General features: G+C 35.4%; 1 protein-coding gene and 1 pseudogene across 2 annotated transcripts in view; one reads left to right on the top strand and one right to left on the bottom strand.

Annotated features, from left to right (window-relative positions):
• The window catches only part of NALF1 (NALCN channel auxiliary factor 1), a 685,344-nt gene that overhangs the window by 579,242 nt on the left and 85,066 nt on the right, over positions 1-21,036 (top strand). The window lies entirely within an intron of this gene.
• LOC149996296 (elongin-C pseudogene) lies at positions 8,625-9,050 on the bottom strand (annotated as a pseudogene).

Here is a 21,036-nt window from a genome sequence, read left to right as displayed (position 1 = left end):
CTCTCTGTGATAATGTCCCTTAAATAAATTGGTTTTTTTCTGATGTATAATCGGAATTACATCTAAAACTAATTTAGGGTCCCAGTAATAGTGAAGAATTTATTTCAGCCATACTCCTCAACCCTAGCTGCATAGTAATATTAACTAGAGGGCTTGAAAAAAATAATCAATGCCCTAGCTAATTCCTACAGAATCTGTTATAATTGTTCTGATTAGGAGACAAAGCATGTTCTATATTAAAATTCCCCCAAGTGATGCTAATGAGCATCCAGGGTTGAGAACCAGTGATTTATAACTGAAAGAATGTCCCTGAAAACCAGGTGCATGTTTATTAAATTATTAGTTAATCTACATTTAGTAATCAGTATGAAAGTCAAATATTATAATTAACCAATGTAATTCCCAAAACAAAACTTTTATAGAACAAAACTTCCAGACACAAACTAAAGGACAACATGATTTGTTAATATATTTTTTAAAGGTAGATGCTGAAAGGAAAAAAGAAAGAAAGGAAGGAAAAGAGGGAAGGGGGAGTGAAGGGAGAAAGGGAAGAAGAAAGAGAATGGGGGGAAAGAGGAAAGAAAATGAAAGGGAGAGAAGGAAAGAAGGGAAAGAATACAAAATAAAAATCTCATTTATCTATGGCATATAAAGTTATAGTTTTGGCCATGTCCCTGCATCTACATTCAGAATTGATATAGTTCACCTTATTTGCATTTCAAAGTAAAAACAAAACATTTACACATGAATAGCTATTTGAGAAGGAGTTTAACTACCCTTCAGGATGACAATGTCTTAAGTATCTGACCACATTTTATACAAAATGACCTAACCTATAGTCACTTACTAAATATCTTTGGCTCCCCAAAGTTGGTATTTTCATTAGAATAAGAGCGTTAATTGGAATTGGCTCAATTTCCTAGCATTCTCTTGTGCAATTTTATTTGTCTGAATTTTACAGTACATTTGGAATGTGATGTTTTTAAAATAATATTTTTGTGTGTGTTCTTCTAGATCTAATGTTCCTCAAAGAGAAAATAAGATTCTTAATTGAATCCATTTAATCTAGATTTCCTTGCCATTAACTATCATAATATCTTACTGTAAACCTGTAACTCAATATACAATGATCTTTTTATCATATCTTTGTCATTAAAATCTCAAAAAATAAATATTACTTTGATAGTATATGACTAGCTTTTTGACATTTTATACAAAATATTTTTGTATTAAATATAGTAGAAATCATACTCTGAAGACATTGAAGACTAAGTGAAGGATATAAATTCTGGAATCAGGAAGTTTTCTGAGGTTTGTTTCCTTTTCTTTACATTTCAACTTAAAACATGTCATAGTTGTTTTAAAAATATATGTTTTGCTTTGAAAACATAAGCTTATATGTTCATCTAAACAAGTCACATTTCTGTGTTTTGTATCTGTCATCTTAAATCAGACTTCCAGAAAAAATTTTAAAAGTTTCTGTATTTATTGTGATGCCTTTATTCATAACCATCAATGTTAACATTATTCACTTAGAAACTGTTTCTGCAGTCTATCCGGTCGGCAGCCGTCCGTCTCGAGAGACGATAGTGTAGCTTCTTAAGAGTCTATCTGCACCGCCGAGAATGGCTGTGCAGTCCGACTCGGGAGTGACACGGTATCTGTCTCCTCCCGTGTTAAATCGACATCTTACGATGACGCTAGAGTGTCCTCTCCAGTGAAGCTGAAGCTACAGAGCCTGGGCAGGGTGATATGGAGGGTCTGCTGTTGCCCATGCAGCAGACCCCCCCTCTCTTCGCAGCTGAAGGGTCCAAGGGAAAGACGGAGTCAATACAGCTTGGCTTCAGGTGCGCCGCAGGAGTTGCCGGTGTTGACTACAACGTCAAACCGCCTTAGGGACTCCGGCTCCGGATTTTCTGTTGGGGTTTACTCCCTTAGCCTTTCCCCTGAAGAGGTATGCCGCAAGGCAGCGGAGGTTTTTTGGAGTCAGAGTTTTCCTTCTCTGATGTGCCCTGACTGGAAGATCGAACCAGCGACACTTAGCTCGCAGGCCGACGCTCAATCCACTGAGCCAAACCAGCCTTCTGCATTCTATACTGTGGGGCTAAAAGACTGTACGTTACTCTATACACTCAAGTCCCCTTGTTATGAAAATGTTCTAGTAAACTAAGAACAATACTTGTCCATTAGAACTTTCCGCAAGGGTGGCAATATTTTATATCTATGCTGTCCCATATAAATACATGTGGCTGTCAAGAACTTAGAATGTGGCTAGTGCAACTGAAAAACTGGATTTTCAATTTTATTTAATTTTAATTAATATAAAATTTAAAAGCTCCATGTGGCCAGTAGCTACCATATTGGAAAGTGCACTCCAGAAAAAAATTAGAACAGTTAGATTTTATTAACTTCACTTTTACAGTTACAGGAAATTTCTGAAGTCTCGACTTGCCAAATTTTTTGCAAGAATTTAAGTTCATGAATGGATTAGTTCCAATGGTTGTGTACAATACCTAAGAGTAAGCCATAATCAGATGGATAACTAGATTAGCAAGACCTCTGCAGGAAATGATAGATTGTAGCATAAAATCTAAGTGTGGTATTCTTGCTACAGAGAGCACCTGGGTATTTATTTGTACAGTAAAAGCTTTTGCATAATATTTCATTCCAGATTTCACTGAATGCTTGGGTGTTTTCCCCCTTTAATCCATTCTCTTTTGTTCTGTGACAGTCCCCTCTCATTGCCCTGTGAAGAGCCCACATTCTTCTGTTCTCATGGTCCACTTTTATCTTTATCTTCCTAAATAGTTTTCCTCACCCACTCATTGTTGGTACAGCAAAGTGATGGTAATATTAATAATGTTAATGTCCTTAGTAGGGTACCTTTTCATCTGAGATGCTTAAAACTCTCCTGTCAATGTGGATTTTCCCCAAGATGCTTGATTACTGTCAGTGATCTTTTTTATTCCCTTACACCTCTTCACTAATCTATTGTGATGTGCTAGACTTTAACAAGATGCCCAGATGTGACCTCTTCAGCCATTGTCTAATGTCACACTGATTTATATTCAGCACATTTCTCTTACAGAATTCATGCAGATTGAGCCAATGGAGTGTTTTTGTTGTTATTTGTTTCTGCCTCTGTGAATTCAAAATCCCAGAGTCCTTTCTTAAGACTCATTCATCCCTTCTTTGATTCTAATCTGATTCCATTATTGTTACCTTTTTGTTTTCTACATCAGATTTCTTAAATTCCATTTAAATCAAAATAACAGATATTCCCAAGTCTATTTTGAGCAGTAGAGAGCTCTTTCAAGTATATGTGATTTTACCATACACTTAAGTTGTGATCTTTGTGTATAATATTCTCTTCATTCCTCAAATCTGAGGCAGCTCTTTTATTTATATCCCATTAAGCATATTTTCACATGGGATTTTTAAAAGTTGCTTTTATATCAGAATTTATTAAAAAACAAGCAAATTGTATTTGCTTTTTCTCATTTGCTTTGATTGCTCATACAAATCAAATTTGGGGGTATAGCATGAAGAACTTTGATTATCCTTATCTGTCAAGAAAATGCAAGTAAATAGGTTTTGTCTGTCACCATCTTGCCAAAAATTTTATATTTCAATGAATGACATTAAGTAAAATTTGAAAATAAATAGAATAATCATTCTTAATTCTTAAAATATGTTCCTGTCAATATTAAAGAAGAAATGAAATGTTTAGGACTGCCATGTAATACTTTGATATATGTTTCAACCAATAAATTATTAGTAGCATTGATTTAGATTCACTGTTACATTTTCAGCTGTTTCCTTTTTCTCCTTCATGTTAATCCAAGGAGATAAAAAGGTCAAACTAATAAAAAATTAAATTTGGTGAGAAGAATTTATTCCCTGGCTAGGAAATGTTTATTTGCAACTTTGAGTAAGTTTTTACAGATGAGATATACATCCTTGCAAATAAGTATCATAATGGAAACACTAAAATGTTCTAATGAAAGTACTCCAGTTGAAACTCTCATAAGTGGGTACAACAACCAAAGTAGAAATGTTCTTTTTAATCTAGAAAGTTACCATATGATTAGTTATTTATTATAATTTTGGGAAATGTTACTGGAAGGTGAAACTATCTCCTTTCCTCTTTTTTATATCCAAGCATATGCATGATGATTGAATCGCAATTTATTATTAAGAATAATCTCCAAAGTAGCATTTTCTTCCAGAGCAAATATAAACCATAATTTTCTTATTTAAATTTTTTTTCTCTTCATATGGCAAGAGACTCTAGCATCTTAAGTAGAAAAATGTATTTTGATAAGATATTATACTCTTCAGGAGATACTCATGAGGGATCTAATATATAAATAGAGTTGAACAGTTGTTCTGTAAGTCATATATTTTATCCCATGAGAATCCTATGTGACTTCTCACCAGGCTTTGAAAAACAGAACAACTATGTTAAAAAAAACTGATCTTTGAAAGAGAAAACAAAAACGATGAAAGGATAAAAAATATCCTACAAACTCACAGGATTTCAAGTTTTAGCATTTGATATTCAAGTGGGATTCTAATTCTGCCTACTTTGTTATCTTTCTTTTTTAATTGTTAAATTAGAATTATGTGCATGACCCATGGACATGAAAAATGGTGTGGGGATGACTTGAGGGAGTGGGGGGTGTTGGGTAGAGGTGGGTAAAGGGGGAAAATTGGGATTGTTGTAATAGCATGATCAATAAAATGTAATTACAAAAATAAATATAACAAAATCACAGTTTAATGTAAAATGTATTAAAAATAGTTCTAAGATATGGAGGAGAGATAAGCTGGGAGAGAGCTGGGCCTTGAAGGTTGAAGAAAATTATGTTTGTCTTTGTTGTTGTAAGGAATACTTATACTGGCAAGTAAAATATTTCATACCACTTGAAAAATGTCTTGAAATAAATTTTTAAAAAGTGCACAGATGAAGAGCGTATAAAATTCTCTGGATTTCAGAGAAGCAGAATATTGTTGTTTGTGCAGAATGAGATAGAGGCACATGGATGAAGTAAGAGGACAACACTCTGAGTACCACCAAAATCTGCAGATCTAGAGGGAAGGAAATGTTGGTTTGAGGAGTAAGGTGGTAATTTTTCTTTATATGTACTGAGTTCAAGTTTGAGGTGATACTACTGCTCCTTCAGAGGAAATGTCTATGTTTCATTTAGAATTTGGCACCAGACCTTACAAGAGAGGCAGCATTAGTCATAGAGGTATAAATTTTGGAGTCATCCACATTGAAGCATGAGGACATTGGCTATTAGTAAAATAAATAATAGGAAAGGTATACTTATCAGCATGCTGTCTGCTGATTATCAGTTAGGACCAGATAATAACTCTTAACAGCTAAACAAAATTGGTAAGCAAAGACTCAATATGTCTTTCCTTTGACTTTTTAACAATTGCTTACATAAAATTCATATTTACCTTTTCTTGTTTTTCAGAGGGAAAGGAATGTAATCTTGAAAGATGTGAGGTCACTATGATAAAGTTCAAATAGCATTTAAATAATAAGTAGTGCCATGAATGCACAACTATAATGACAGTACATACATACTATATTGATGGTGTACTTTTTTATAATCATAAATTACATCTTTTTCCCAAGCAAAATCACCATAGCAATTAATACTTATCTTATCAACATCCTAACATTGTTCCAGCTCAGGTTTTTGGCAGTGTCATTTCACAGAGTCAATATGAACAGTGGAATAATTTATTACTGGATTTGAAATGAGTACTATTGAGGGAAAATTATAGCAAATTTTCACACAAAATGTTGGCACAGATTGTTTCAAAGTTTTAGATATGCTTTTTAATTGATGAGTTTAATACAACAGGCAACTTTCTTATAGTCCACAAGGCTAACTTGGTATTTGTGAGCTCAGAAGCTTTTGGCACTGAGCTTTATCCAGTATTTTTCCTCAGTGATTGGATTAGGGAAGGAGAGACAGGGATAAATGGGAAATATCCTTTAACCACACAGCATTCTTTGACAAAATGAACATGTCACAGAACTCACAGCATGGGAATCAAATAGGGATATCACATCTCTTTCTCCTGCTTTTAGCTGTCTCCTGGAGCCACAACAGAGAGTACCCTTCAGTTTACTGATGCTTGACTGTCAGCCCTGCTTACATGTTCAGTATTTTCATCCAATACTATAGGTAAAATAAATAAATAAATAAATAAAACTTTAAAACAAATAAGGAATTTGGAAGAGGAGATAGCATTAAACATTTGAAGGCCCTTCTCTAGCTCTTTCTATGCACAAATGCATAGCTTATTTATTTGTCTATTTCTTTTAAAATACTTAGTAAGTTTCTACCATATTATGTTCAATGCTGGGCAACAAATGAAGTAAGACATGGCCCTAGAAGGCTCAGGATCTTGACAAGGACACATAGTAATCAAGCATATGAAGACATAGCCTGCACACATTGTGATACATTCAATAGAAGAAACTACCAGGGTTGGGGCCAAGTTGAACAGTGGGAGCTCTTTCTGATGAGATGGCATTCACTGAAACCAGAAAAAAAAAAAAAAAGGAATGAAGAGTTGGGGGACAGAACAGGTAGTATTTTAGCATATAAAATGTATAAGATGCAGAAAGAGTTTTACCTGTTTGAAAATATGAAATAACCATGAAGTGGCCAACTAGAGAGAGAGAGACCCAAGAAAATGACATAGAGCAGACAGCAGTCAGAGCATGCAAGTTCTTAGATATGAGACACTGGGTGTACTTAATTCTCAGTGCAGTGTAGGACAGCAAAAGCAGCGAAGGGAATGGTGAAATTTGGGTCACACTCCCTGCCCACTCTGTAAAGATGGATAGTGTTGAAGCCAGAATGTAATTACGTAGCTAAGATGGAAGGTGGCTCAACCTAGGGAAGGAAGGAACAACTTAAAGATGTTCTAGAAATTCTTTGGAGGTACAATTGATGTCAGGTAATATTAGTACTTTTTCTAATAGAACAGAAATTGGATAATATTTGAGAGATCATCTGTCCAACAAATTTAATACATTTAGAAAAAGACCAGGGTGTTTATGTAACCTACTCAAGCCTCACATCTAAAGAATAAGAGATTCTGTAAACCACGTCTTCTTACTGTGGTATTGTTTCCACAATGCCATACTGCAAAATTGATCTTTATATAAACAGAGAGACATAAATAATGTGCACATGGCTATAACTTTAAATTATTTACGAATTCTGTGTTAATTAATGTTGATCAATTAATTTAAATAAATGTAAATTAATTCAAAACACATTATCCATAACTTGTTTAAATATTATGAAAGAAAAGTAATTTACCACTGGCAAAAAATAACATGCTACTTTATTCTATAAAATAACTAAAAACAAATTCCTCGTACCAAATGTGTTTAGCTGTTCTTGCATATTTCCCTTTCATTCCTTCTTGCTGTCAGAGCCTGACAGATCCTGCTGGGTGCTCACCTGGAGCAGGGCACGGAAGAGGAAGACTGAAGGACCTTCCCAGCAGGGGTCCTCCCTGCCCTACGGTTTTCATCACCACTTCAGTGAGGACACCAGGTTGCTTATGAGAATATGTGGAGAAGGGAAAGGCAGGAAGGCCAATTCCACGCTTAGAGCCAGAAAGTCTTTGATCAAGGGTCTTTTCCTGGTTATACAAGACCCTCTTTGAAGATATATTTACATACTTTAAAGATATATATATTCTATTGATTATGTTGTTACAGTAGTTCCAATTTTTTTCCCTTTGCTCCCCTCTGCCCAGCACCCCACTTCCCTCCAGCAATCTTACCCCCTTAGTTCATGCATTTAAGTTCCTTGGCTTCACCCTTTCCTATATTATTCTTAACTTTTTTTTTTTTTGAATATTGCAAAGGAAGCTTTATAGTCAATGAAAGTACAGTACTTTGGATTGGCCAAAATGCACGGTACACATGAAATCAAGGTCATGTAATTTACTTACTGACCATGTGGCTACAGTTCAAAAAGTCACTGTTCCAAAAGCTGTACCTAGTAATCTTCCAAAATTGCTTTTAAATAAAGTTCTTGAATTGTAGCAATAAACAAAAAAACAAGATATACTTAAACAATATTGCAGTTTATCAAAAGACACATAAGAAATTTCAACTCATGTCTTTGACAGTTATAAAAATCAATATTTGGCTAAGTTATAAACTTGTTTATAATGCAATTATTTGCATAATTCTAGTAATGCTAATGACGACTACAAGATCAGGTTTTAAAAAACACTAAAAACATAAAAATACATAGCCCCAATATTTACCTGTAGAATATGTTCATTTATGACTAAATTTTAACATTTATTATATCACCATCGCTCTTATTTTAAAAATGACATCCAAAGGATAAGGCAAAACAACTTACAACTGGCGTATTTGTTTATTTCTCAATTTGTGAAAATGTCCTTAATTTGTTGATGTAGCAAACAAATTTCAACTCTGCTATGCAAAAGAAGAAACGATAATCTGCTTTGCAATGAACTTTAAAGTTCAACTGCACACAGGGAACATGTTACATATGAAAAAAAATTCTAACTGAACTACAGGTATTAAATACTGAAAAAAGTTACAGTTTATTATAATTTATTTTATTTAACAATCTAGGAAGTTCGCAGCCATCAGCAGTTCCAGTGCAATTTCAGGTGCAATTGGGAATTGAGAATCTCCGTGGATCTGTTAGTGTAGAGAACCTTGTAAGTAAAATACATGCATACTTTTGATAGCACATGTGAGGGGATTTCTCTAAAATTGACTTCATTAGTTTCATTCTCAGCAAACTGACCTGGGCCACTCAACATGGCTTTTATTGTTCCTGATGTTAACGCATGTTCTCGCTTTACAATAAATTCGTGACCATCTGAAGATACCAATTTGACATACATGGCATCAGGGCCTTCACAGCCACCATAGGTTTTCTCTTCTCCATCCATTATGTTCTTATGAAATTCTACTTCGCTTCCACAGAAGTTTAGCAGTTTCTCGTCATCTCTGCAGACACCGCACCAGGTCCCCACGCACCGCCACAGCCCCTATATTATTCTTAACTTCTGCCTGTCTATTTTGTACCAATCAATTATGCATCTTAGTTTCTGCACCATTTCCCCATTTCTCCCCTTCCCTCCTAGCTGAAAACCCTCCAAATGATCCCCATATCCATGACTCTGTTCCTTTTCTGGTTTGCTTAGTTGGATTTTGTTTTTATTTTTTAGATTCAGTTGTTGATAGCTGTGAGTTTGTTGTCAGCTGTGAGTTTGTTGTCATTTTAGTGTACATAGTTTTGATCTTCTTTTTCTTACATAAGTCCTTTTAAGATTTCATATAATAATGGTTTGGTGATGATGAAATCTTCTAGCTTTGCCTTGTCTGGGAAGCACTTCATCTGCCCTTCCATTCTAAATGATAGCTTTGCTGGATAGAGTAGTCTTGGTTGTAGGTCCTTGCTTTTCATCACATTGAATATTTCTTGCCAGTCCCTTCTTGCCTGCAAAGTTTCTTTTGAGAAATCAGCTGATAGTCTTATAGGCACCCCTTTGTAAGTAACTCTCTTTTTCTCTTGCTGCTTTTAAGATTTTCTCTTTATATTGAAGCTTTGGCATTTTAATGATGATGTGTCTTTCTGTGGTGCTCTTTGGATCTGGCTTGTTTGGGACTCTCTGTGCTTCCTGGACTTGTATGTCTATTTCCTTCCCCGAATATGGGCAGTTTTCCTTCATTATTTTTTCAATTTCTTGCTCTTCTTCTTCTCCTTCTGGCACGCCTATGATTTGAATATTGGAACGTTTAAAGTTGTCCCAGAGGTTCCTAAGCCTCTTCTCATTTTTTTCAATTATTGTTTTCTCTTTCTGTACTGGTTGACTGTTTTCTTCTTCCTTATGAACTAAAACATTGATTTGAACCCTGGCTTCCTTCCCTTCACCGTTGGTTTTTTGTGGATTTTCCTTCATTTCACTTAGCATAGCCTTCACTTCTTCCCTTATGCGTTTGTCATACCCAAGTTTATCTGTCAAGCCTGTGACCATCTTTATCACCAGTGTTTTGAACTCTGCACTGTTAGGTTTTCTATCTCCTCGTCACTTAGTTCTCCCACGGGAACCTTAATCCATCCCCTCTTTTGGGCCATACTTCTCAGTCTCCTCATCTTGACAGGCTCCTGTGTTTATTTGCCCCTGCATCTTAAGTAAGCTGTTGCTTCTGTTACATTGTAAGGGGCGCAGCCTTGAGTGTTTGTTAGTACAGAGCTACCCATTTCACCATGCTCTGGCACTGTGTGGAGGGGAGGGGTCTGAGAGGGTACAATGCCACCCTCTCAGCACTCACCCCTCTTTCATGCACCTCTCCCACCTCCATATGGAACCGGTGCCTTTCTAGCTGTTGCCCTGGGCATTGTTCCCAGAGTGGGTGGGTCTGTGGATGTTCTAGGATCGTGGGGACCCTTCAAACAAATGGGCTCTGCTGAGAGACTAGCAGGTTCTTCCTCTGCCCCAACCCTCACTGGTTTGCACAGTCAGAAGCAACGAGGCTCTTATTTTCCCCAGTGCTAGAACCGTGAGCTGCAGGCCTGATCTGTGGCTGGGAATGCTCCCCAAGTGTCTCTCCTGATTTTCTTAAATGTGTGACTGCATTTTCTGGTGGCCTGCCACTGACGCTGCCACTGCCACAACCACACCGCATCCTCTTCGCCTTCGCTCTGCCCCTCCTACCTGCCTGGATGAGCATTTCTTCTTTATATCTTTGTTTATTAGACTTCCATGAAGCTTTATTTTTCTGGAACTTCTGGTTGACTCTAGTTTTGAGGTAGTTGTGTTCCTTCTTAGTTGTGAAGGGAAGTGCAGCATGTCTGTCTACGCCTCCATCTTGGCTGGAAGTCCTATTTACATATTTTTACTGAGCTGGTAATATAAGCTAAGAAATGGGCTCTAAATGCCAAATTAAACCAATTTAAATAGTAGGGGCAAGCGACTGTTATGTTTATCTAGGGGTTAAAGGAATTAGAGGTTTTTAAACAGCAAGAGTGGTGCTAATTGGAAAATAAGATTTCCCAAGATCTTGCAGAGTCGGCATATATTCTCACTTGTTTCAGTCAAGGTACTTCTTTGACATGCTTTACTGCTTCCATCAAGACCTTGAGAAAAGTTACATGTGATTAGTCTTCTGGAAAAAAGAAGGAAACTGTTTCTTTTTTGTGTGTGTGCCAATTCTCTGCTAATCATTGTGGGATTGCACTTTGTATGATTTTCATATTATCAATTTCAATAAAACCTGTAAAATATATTCCCATTTGCAGACAAAGAAACCAAATATTGGAATAATTAATTGACTTATAGGATTTTACATATAGTAACACAGCATGAATTTGTGCAAGCTTTCCAAACAACATCAGTATAGATGACTATTGTATGCCAGACACTTTTAAGGATTTTTTTCGTATTAATTATTAAATCTTCACAAACAACCAATGAGCTGAGTATCATTAATAGCCAATTTTTACATATAGAAAGAAACTGAGGCACAGAGGTGCTCATTTATGTACTCATGATTACAGAGTTAACGAGAGGCTGAAGAGAATTCACGTACTCATCCAGTAGGTTTCACTACATTTATTAAAACTACAGAAAGCTTTTGATCCGATATCAATGTCAAGTATTCCAGCTCCCTCTACTGTTTTATCTCAAGCTTTGGAGATGCTGTAACTGGCTAGTGATCAGGTAGGACACCAATGGCACTTTTCAGTTCTGATTTCAAAAACATTGAGAATTAACATGTTTTATGATAACTATGCTTTTAGCTCTGTTGATGGCATATTTTAATCAGCTGGAGAATACCCCCAGGTGTCTTACATTTTGTATGCTTTTGGTATTTGAGACACCACAGACCCAAGAGCATGTGATTTGGAACCACCCAAAAACTGCAGCAGGAGGCAATGTTGGCTTTTTATTTTCTTCTTTTCATTTTACCCTAAAAACCCAATATTAAAACAGTCTAAAATGAAATACAAGATAGAGCTGAAAGATGAGACTCCCAGGTCAGACAGCACTCAAACAGTTACTGAGGAGGAGCACACAACAAGTATGAATAGTATGGTTGCCAATAACACAAGTAAACAAAGTCAGAGGACATCTAGTGGCTGATGCGCACAAAAGACAAAAGGGAAGGACAATGCTGCACCACATATGTAATACAATCAGAACCTGGATCACAAGAAGCATGAGCCAAGGTAAACTGGAAATGAGAAATGAGAAATAGAACATTTAATAATTCCAGTGTTTGGTGTTAGCAAACTAAGGTGGACTGAAGTGGGACATTTCCAGTCAGGCAACTATAAAAAGCTCTACTCTAGAAATGACAAACTTAGAAAAAAATTGGCTTTAATATTGAGGCAAGATGTAGCACAGACAGAGGGTATCACGCAAGGTCAGACTTCTATGAAAACCTATTAACATAGCCATTATTCAAGTCTATGCTATAACTACAGAGGCTGAGAAAGATGAAATTGAAAGATTTTATGCAAGTATCCAAGAAGAACTTGATCATACATCAAAATAAAACATGTTGATAATTATATGTGATTGGAATGCAAAAGTAGGAAATAAAGCAGAGTCATGTGTCCTCCAAAATTTTGGACAAGGGGTCAGGATTGAGGCAGGAGATTGGTTCATGGATTCCTGTGAAGCCAACAACTTGTCAACTACAAACGTATGCTTCTAACAACCAAATGGATGACTATGGACATGAGCATCACCAGATAGCCAATATAGAAACCAAATAGTCTATGTATTTGGAACCAGGAGATGGAGAAGCTGTATTCTCTCTGCAAAAGCAAGACCAGGAGCATATTGTGATACTGACCATGAATTATTAATATCAGACATGAGACTAAAGCTGAAGAAAAGCACTACAAGAATGGTAGTGCCAAAACGAGGTACATAACACTCCTGATGAATTTAAAGCCCACATATGCAACAGATGTGCAACATTAAACGTAATTGACCAGGAACCAAAAGAACTGGTGGTTAAAACTAGAAACATTATCAGGGAAGAAAGAGAAAAGCAATGTCATAACGTAAAAAGGAAAGAAAAATGAGATGAATGACAGAAGAAATATTAAAAATTGTTAAAGACAGGATAGGAGCAAAAGTAAAAGGTGACAAAAGCAGGATTGGAATCCTGGACACACTTTTTTAACAACTATCACACAGAGACAACTGTTACACAGTCAATTTAAGGAGATGGGGGAGAATAATAAAAAATGAGAACCAGAAGATTTCTTCTAGAAGATTCAAGATCTGAAAGGAAAATTCACACCTGGACTAGTAATGCTGAATGACCACCAAGGAAGCACATTATCTGACCAGGAGGAAATAAAGGGAAGGTGGAAACAGTATACTGAAAATCTGTACAGAATAGATAAATGGATGACAGACACCTCTGAGCAAGATCCCTATGAGGAAGAACTTCTGTTTCTAGAAAGTGAAGTGAGATACTTTGAAAGTATTGGGAAAAAGTAAATCACCAGGGGTGGATGGGATAACAATAGAATTATTTCACAGCACAGAGGCTGAATCTGAGAAAATTCTCACAAGAGTATTTCAAAAAATAAAGGAAACAAAACAATGGGTACGGACTGGAAGTGTTCATTATACAGGATGAGTAAAAGTAGGTTTACAGTTGTGAGTGCATGGAACACAGAGTTTATTTTTGTATTATTATTTATTAATATTTGTATTATTTTCCATATGAACAACTGTAAGTCTACTTTTTCTCACCCCTGTATATCCCAGTTTTCAAGAAAGAAGATCCCAGGAAGTTCAGTAACTTTAAGAATATTGCTTTAATTTCCCATGCAAATAAAGTGATGCTCAAGGTGATGCAACAAAGACTTTGATCTTACATAGAGCAAAAAATGCCAGATGTGTAAGCTGGATTCACAGAAGGAAGAGGCACTGTGTAGTCTGAATAAAGTACCTATATCTTTCCATATCTCTTCCTTCCTTTGTAATCCAGATGCTAATCAATAGGCACTTACTAAAATACCTTCTCTAAAGGCATGAACTCCTGTAAATATAACAACCTTATAATTTTTATTGTTATCTCTGTTTTATAGTTTAGAAACTGAAATTGAGATAAAGAAAGTAACCTGCCCAAATTCATATAAATAGTGAGTGGCACAGCTGATCTAGCACTCAGGAGGTGAGGGTCTCTTAAGCATTATATAGCATATAACCATTTTGTATTGGGAGAATGAAATTAAATGATGCATGAAAAACACCCAAAAATGTGCCTGGACACATTAGCAGGGTCCCAGAATTGTTTATTCCAATATTTTAAATAATTATGATACTTGTTTAACACCTATTTTTCTGGTTTACTACTAACTTCATGAAGTTATATCTCCTTAGTGTGTAGTACATACTTGTAGTAGGAACTCAAGAAGTAATTATTGCATGAATGAATGGAAGTTCCATTGTTTTGAAATTGTTCTTTTAATTTATTATTTAATATCCACCTACCACAGACATTGTTTTTATTTATTTTTATTTTTTCTGGGAATCATTTGTATTGATTCAATAGGGCTACCATAACAAAGGCTCACAGACTGGGTGGCTTACGCTACAGAAACTTACTTTCTCACACTTCTAGAGACTAGATTTGTGTTGGCAAAACCAGACCAAGATTAAAGTACTGGCAGGCTATTTCTTCTGAGGCCTCTCTTCTTGATTTATAGTTGGCCATCGTTAGCCTATGTCCTCACATGGTTTTCCCTTTGTCCCTGTCTGTGTTCTAATTTTCTAGTATTATAAAGATACCAGTCATATGGATTATGGCCTCCTTGTAACTTGATCATTTATTTTAAGGTCCTATTTCCAATCAGAGTCACATTCTGAGGTGTTGGGGGTTGGGGTTTTAACCCAAGTATGAATTTTGTAAAGATACAATTCAATTCTTAAACATTTCTACATTAACCCTTCATTTTGACCTAGAGTGACTTCTAAGTTATATTTTTTAACAAAAGTTAACTTTCCTACTAGATTTGCCTTATCAGAGCTCTCAAGTTCATACTTAGAGCTTTAATATTCTATATACATATACCCTAAATGTATGTTTTAGAAGTGTTCACAGAGTTTAACTTTCTCCATACCTATCTTCAGCCTTTCTTATTAAATAAATATTCCTATTGCTGTAATTTTAAATTAAGAGGCTAATCTAAATTATTTGTAATGGATAAATTCTATATTTTGGGTGTGTTTAGCATAATGTCTCATTAAATAATCAAGGACAGACAAATAAAAGAGAGGATAACATATTATTATGTGTAAATGTGTACTATGTCCCAGGGATATAATTATATTGTCAAATATAATTTAATTGCTAAATAGATTATAGTTTATATTCCACTAATTTGATGTGTAGCATTGAGAACACACCACTTTATGTCTGTGTTCAATTTTTTAAAATGAAGATATGAGTTCTAGGAGCTCTCCTAACCTGGGAGTTTACAGCTCTGGTATGACTGGACTGTTCCAGGGAAAACAACCATGCTTTTCTTCTCCTTTATCTTGACAAGAACCTTGCACATTATCAGAAGAGACTGACCTCTGGCTAAATACAGCTACCCTGGAATATTTTAAATGTTCTCCTCTGTAGAGAAAATGGAGGCTGCCTACTCTGTGAGCCTGAAAAACTCTGATAATTCCCTGAACCTTTATTTTCATACCATACCCTTTATCTGTGTCTGTTTGCAGAAGGCATATCTGAAACCAGACAGAATGTTGTGACCTGGGACAAACTCCAGCCCAAAGCACAGAGCACCCAGCAGTAGCAGGCTGTGGAGACATCAGTCTTTCCCACCTTTCCCACCACCTTGAGCAGATGGCATTGGGGCAGAGGTCAGAGGAGGAGCAGGAGGCAGCAGACATGGGTACCTGCTGCAAATTGCTCTGAAGCACCATTAGGAGATAGCAAGTTGAATTCATATATGAGACATGTTCTTTTGTTTTGTAGTGTTATCTCTGTAAAATGGCATCAATCATCATGATAGTACTTACAAGTGAAGAAAACTTCACATGTTTCCTGAACAGGGAAGATAATATTAACTAATGCCTTTCATGTGGTAAACCCACACTAAGTATTAATTGAACTGAGTAGAATAATATTAATTTCTACCATTTATTTCATAAAGTTATGTCATAATTTTTTGAAAAACATTTGCTTTAACATATCCTTTAAAATGATATTTCTATAGATCATAAAAATAAATTATTTTGCATTGGATGCATTGCACTTTGATAATATCGCTTATTTTATCAATTCTAGTTAGATTTCTAATAGCTTGTAAAATAATTAGTGATATCATGCTGCTTTAGTTAATTAAAGTAGTTTAAGACAAAATTACACAGACAAAGAATGAGAAAAATAAAAAGTGGACGTTACAGAGATTTTCAGGTTTCAACATTTGGAGGAAGGATAAGTGGGGTGTTCATTTAATGTGAAAATCATTAGGATGAAGGAAGTAGAGAGGAAAGAGATCCTGAGAGCTGCACTGTGGCTTATTAACATTCAAGAAAGCAGAGCATTGGGATTATCATGTCAAATCTGTCTGAAGTCTAAGGAAGGAATTCTGGGTGTCAATCAGTCAAACCGTAATTACCCAAAATAGAGATGTCACAGACCAGTTCTTAAGAATAACCATGTTGAAAGGTATTTAAAAAGTTTAAAGCAAAGGAGTAGAAGAACTTAGTCTTCTATTTTTCTTTTGTTGAGCTTATACCTAGATAAAGTAGTAAGGACTCTGGGGAAGTCATTTGCAGTTGCTCTTAGCAAGGCCAAGTAGTCCTTGGTGAAGGAGAACAGATGCTCTTGAAGGGGACTGCTCTGCTGCTTTTCCACAGGAGTCAATGCTCTGCCCCGCACAGAGCTGGCTGACAGAAACCTTCTGCCTGGCCAGGCTGGCCGTCCAGCCTGTCTTTAATGTTGATAACATTGGCATCCTCATTAAAGTAAAATACTGTCACCTCAAGGACATTATCCCATGTGAAAGGGTAATCAGGTCATCCCTGGCCCAGACTCTGCTTGCTGTGCAGGTGGTGTTGTCTTGTGCCTGAAGATACAGGCAAAGTCGCCAGGTTTGTTTGGTGGAGGGGGCTCACCAAAGCTCCAGGAAAATCTCCTTTGTTGTTTGATTCTAACGAGATGCAAATTTGTCTTATTTGAAAATATAAGGAGGAAAGATAGAGAGTATTTGGAAGAGTATGTCAATTTATCACTCTTTGAAAATGGAGCATACAAAAATGCCAATTTGTGCTGGATCCATTTAAAATATAACATTGGCCCTAATGTCTAATTTTTCACTTGAGACTATGAATACTGAAATCCGTACTTAACCTATACCACTGGAAAGTTAAAGATTTTTCAGTATATACTTCTTTATTTCTATTGTTGTTCTATTTGTCATGAAATTTGTATAGTAATGTAATAATTCAAATAATGTAGTTAAAGGAATGCAATAATAGAATAAGCTCATGTGGTACAACAAGATAATACTATTATATTATCTAGAACTCTTATTCTTTGTCATTTTACAAATAGGTTGTAGATTCTTAATCATGGTTCTTTTTTCATTTAGTTTGAGAATAACTAAGTTTTAAAAGTGATTTGTTAGTTGTCTTATGCATATTTTATGAATTATACTCTTCCCAACTCTGATTATTTTACTCATTGCTTTTTGAAATATCTATACAGTTAATTTTCCCTTGCCATTAAAAAAGGATGCATTTTTAAATGATGAATAAATTTTAAACAAAGACTTTCAAGAAAAATAATGCAGAAGAAATTATTCTTTCATTGGGTCAAAGGTTGGATGCAAAGTAGATTCTAAATGAAGATTATGATTCTATAATTACATTTAAATAATAAAAAATTTTAAAATAGAATGGGATAAAATTCTTGTTCACTTTATTATTTGATAGTTTTATGTTAGAAATGAAATAGCACTTTGCGTGTGTGTTATTTTAAGCTTTCCCTCTTCCCCCATTTTTTCTCTCCTTCTTTTCATGTGGCCTTCTGTGGTAAATGTAGTTGTTCAGGCACTAAATTCAATTTTGCTAGTATTGATTGTTGCTCAGCTCTTCCTGCCTAAGATTTGCTTGTGTAACATGTAGCAGAGCCAAACAGAAATATGCCTTCGTAACTCTGGAAGCAAACCTCTTATTGGTATTTTTCTCCTTTTTTATGCCCCCAGACTTTGGCTGGAATTGTACGTTGGGGATGTTTTTCACTCGGATATCTATTTCAATACCCACAAAGGTCCTTTAATTCAAGATTTCATGAAAGCTAAGTGGATTGAGAATTAGTGGGCTCACACTATGCAATGTGAATGCTGTACCTTTATACCTTCTTTTAAATGGTTAGTTGTTTTCAGATACAGAAAACTACAAATGCTCCTGCTTTAATTTATAATCTTTTCTCATTAGAAAAAGGTGGCACTGCTAGCGGTAGGTGACTATGAAACCTTATGTGGTTTTTCAGTTGTGCCCTGTCATCATGTCTCACCTTCCCCTGTGTCTTCATTTCCACGTTTCTTCCTGGTCTATGCAATCTTCCTGATGTGGGGTTTAAAATACAGCACGGAAAGGAATTTGTCTTAACATTTGTTCTTGTTCAAAATTCATAATTAAAGCAAATCTCTTTTTAACTTAGCCATTTAATTGTTTTATGTCAATTCTTAATGGCACAGAACCAAAAAGCTTTCCTTTTAGCTTAAAACACTCTCTAAAATAAAAACAGTATATCGGAGCAGAGAAGAACATGGGTTCTGAAGCTAGACTGTTTCAGTTTAAAGTCTTGCTCCAAAACCAACTACCTGTATGACCTTAGGGAAGTTACTTAACTTCTCTGAGTCTTGGCTCATTTATCTCTAACGATCGGGATACAATCGCATCTACTGTATAAAATCATTTGGAGGATAACAGGAGCCACAGCATGTGAAGTAGTACAGTAACTAAGAAAAGAGAAAGTGCTCCAAAAATGTGGGCTCTTTTTATTATTGCTTGTGTTACCAGTTTTCCAGGAGCTCTGCACAAAGTCTTTTTGCATGGGCTTTAGCTCTCTGCATCTCAGTACTCTGCATCCAGCCCAAGCAAGTATCTTTAGATTGCTGATGAAGCAAGAAACATTATTAAAATAATGCAATTTCCTAACTTTTAAGTACACATCTAGCAATATGAATTTATCAAATTGATAGAAACTGTGAAGAATCCCCTTGTGACTCTTTTCCAAACATTAGGTAAGATCATTTTTGAATAGAATGATACAGTCAGTTGATTTCCAGATCTGTTGCTTGTGCTAGGTAAAATAGCATAGAATCATAGAAATAAAAGGATTGTAAGATTGCATCATTGTATTTCTGGTCTCCCATATCTGAGATCTCTATAACATCGAAGATGATATCCAGCTATCAAGATGACTATACTGTGGGACAGTCTTTCCATTATCAGACAGCCTTACTGATTATATCCATTGTTTCCCTGATTTGGACTCTCCATTTGTTCATCCTCTAAATTCAATGCCAGGCACCATAGTGGAAATAATAGGGCATGCCCTTACCAATTACCTTGGCTTTATTTCCAAGTGTTTATGTAAAGGGTGACTGCAAAGGAGAAAATGGCCGTGATTTCTAAGACTGATGTACATATCTCTCCATTCTTCCCAGACCTTATTTGCAAATGCTTAAATTTAGATCAAAGTACTTGATAGAACTTGCTTAATAGAAGTGCCTTACCTTTCATAACTATCTCAACACACTTATTTACACCCACCCATTTTGAACTCTATTATTAGGAAATAAAAAGGAATAGACTAAAATTGCTTTAAAATGTTAGACTACTTTCACATCAGATGAAACATCAAAACTTTTCTGCTTCCAGTGATACTCTCTGCAGTCCTCAGTTAAGCAGAAAATTTAAAAGAATTTTGAAGGGTATCTAACATTTTTAGTTCTCTCTCCCCTTTACCTTGATGACATCTCATATGGTTCTAGGTTGTGCTTTTAAATGCACAAATTAGTATTAGTCACAAAAAGATTTAACATCTCTCTTTTGAGGAAAAATAACTTTTCTGCACAACTCAAAAACTGCTTTTTTGTATTTTATAGCCAGAAGACCATTAAAAAGAGCTACCAATAAGACTAAGATGTAGCTGGTTGATAGCACTGCTGAGACACAGATAAAAAATATGGAGCACCGATTTTTTCTTGCTGATGAAGTGAAAAACATTATTAAAATAATGCAATTTCTTAACTTTTAAGTACATATCTAGCAATATGTATTTATCAAATTGATAGGTACTGTGAAGAAGAGTCCTCTTGTGACTCTTTTCCATACATTAGGTAAGATCATTCCTCCATATTAAGGCAAATTTTATGGTCTAAAATTAATGTAACTTCAAATATGTATGATTATTCACAGCACATGAAAAAAGAAAAGCAAAAAACAAAACACTGATCATATGAACCATTGAGAACCATAATTTGGAAGACTTTACTTTCAAATAAATTATACCTTTGTAATGTTTGAAATCATCCTAGAAGACATCTGACATAATAATATGCAAAGAACTAAAAAAATATGAAAAATTTTATGTAAAGATTTTTGTGTCATGTGAACAGGCTTAGATCTTATATTCCTTCTATCAATACTCTCTTTATCATTTGGTAAATTTCAAACCCTTGAATCTAGAATCACACCCCCACTACTATCACTGGGTTTTCAATATCTAAGGTAACCACAATAGTCCCTTTTCTCTACTGCATAGCCCGGCTATCTGCTTTTTTAAAAATTTTTTATTATCTGTCTCTTTCTGTAGTTCGCTTCCATGTTCCCTCATCGTGTCGTCTTTGTATTTCTTACAATACATACCTACTAGCTAGCAATAAATATTTATTTTTTTGAAATTTATAATTTTCCTTTTTGCTTCTACTGTTCCTT

This window comes from Furipterus horrens, unplaced genomic scaffold, assembly GCF_987537825.1.
Source record: "Furipterus horrens unplaced genomic scaffold, mFurHor1.1.pri manual_scaffold_12, whole genome shotgun sequence".
Taxonomy (NCBI): Eukaryota; Metazoa; Chordata; class Mammalia; order Chiroptera; family Furipteridae; genus Furipterus; species Furipterus horrens.
This window is presented reverse-complemented; position numbering and strand designations above follow the sequence as displayed.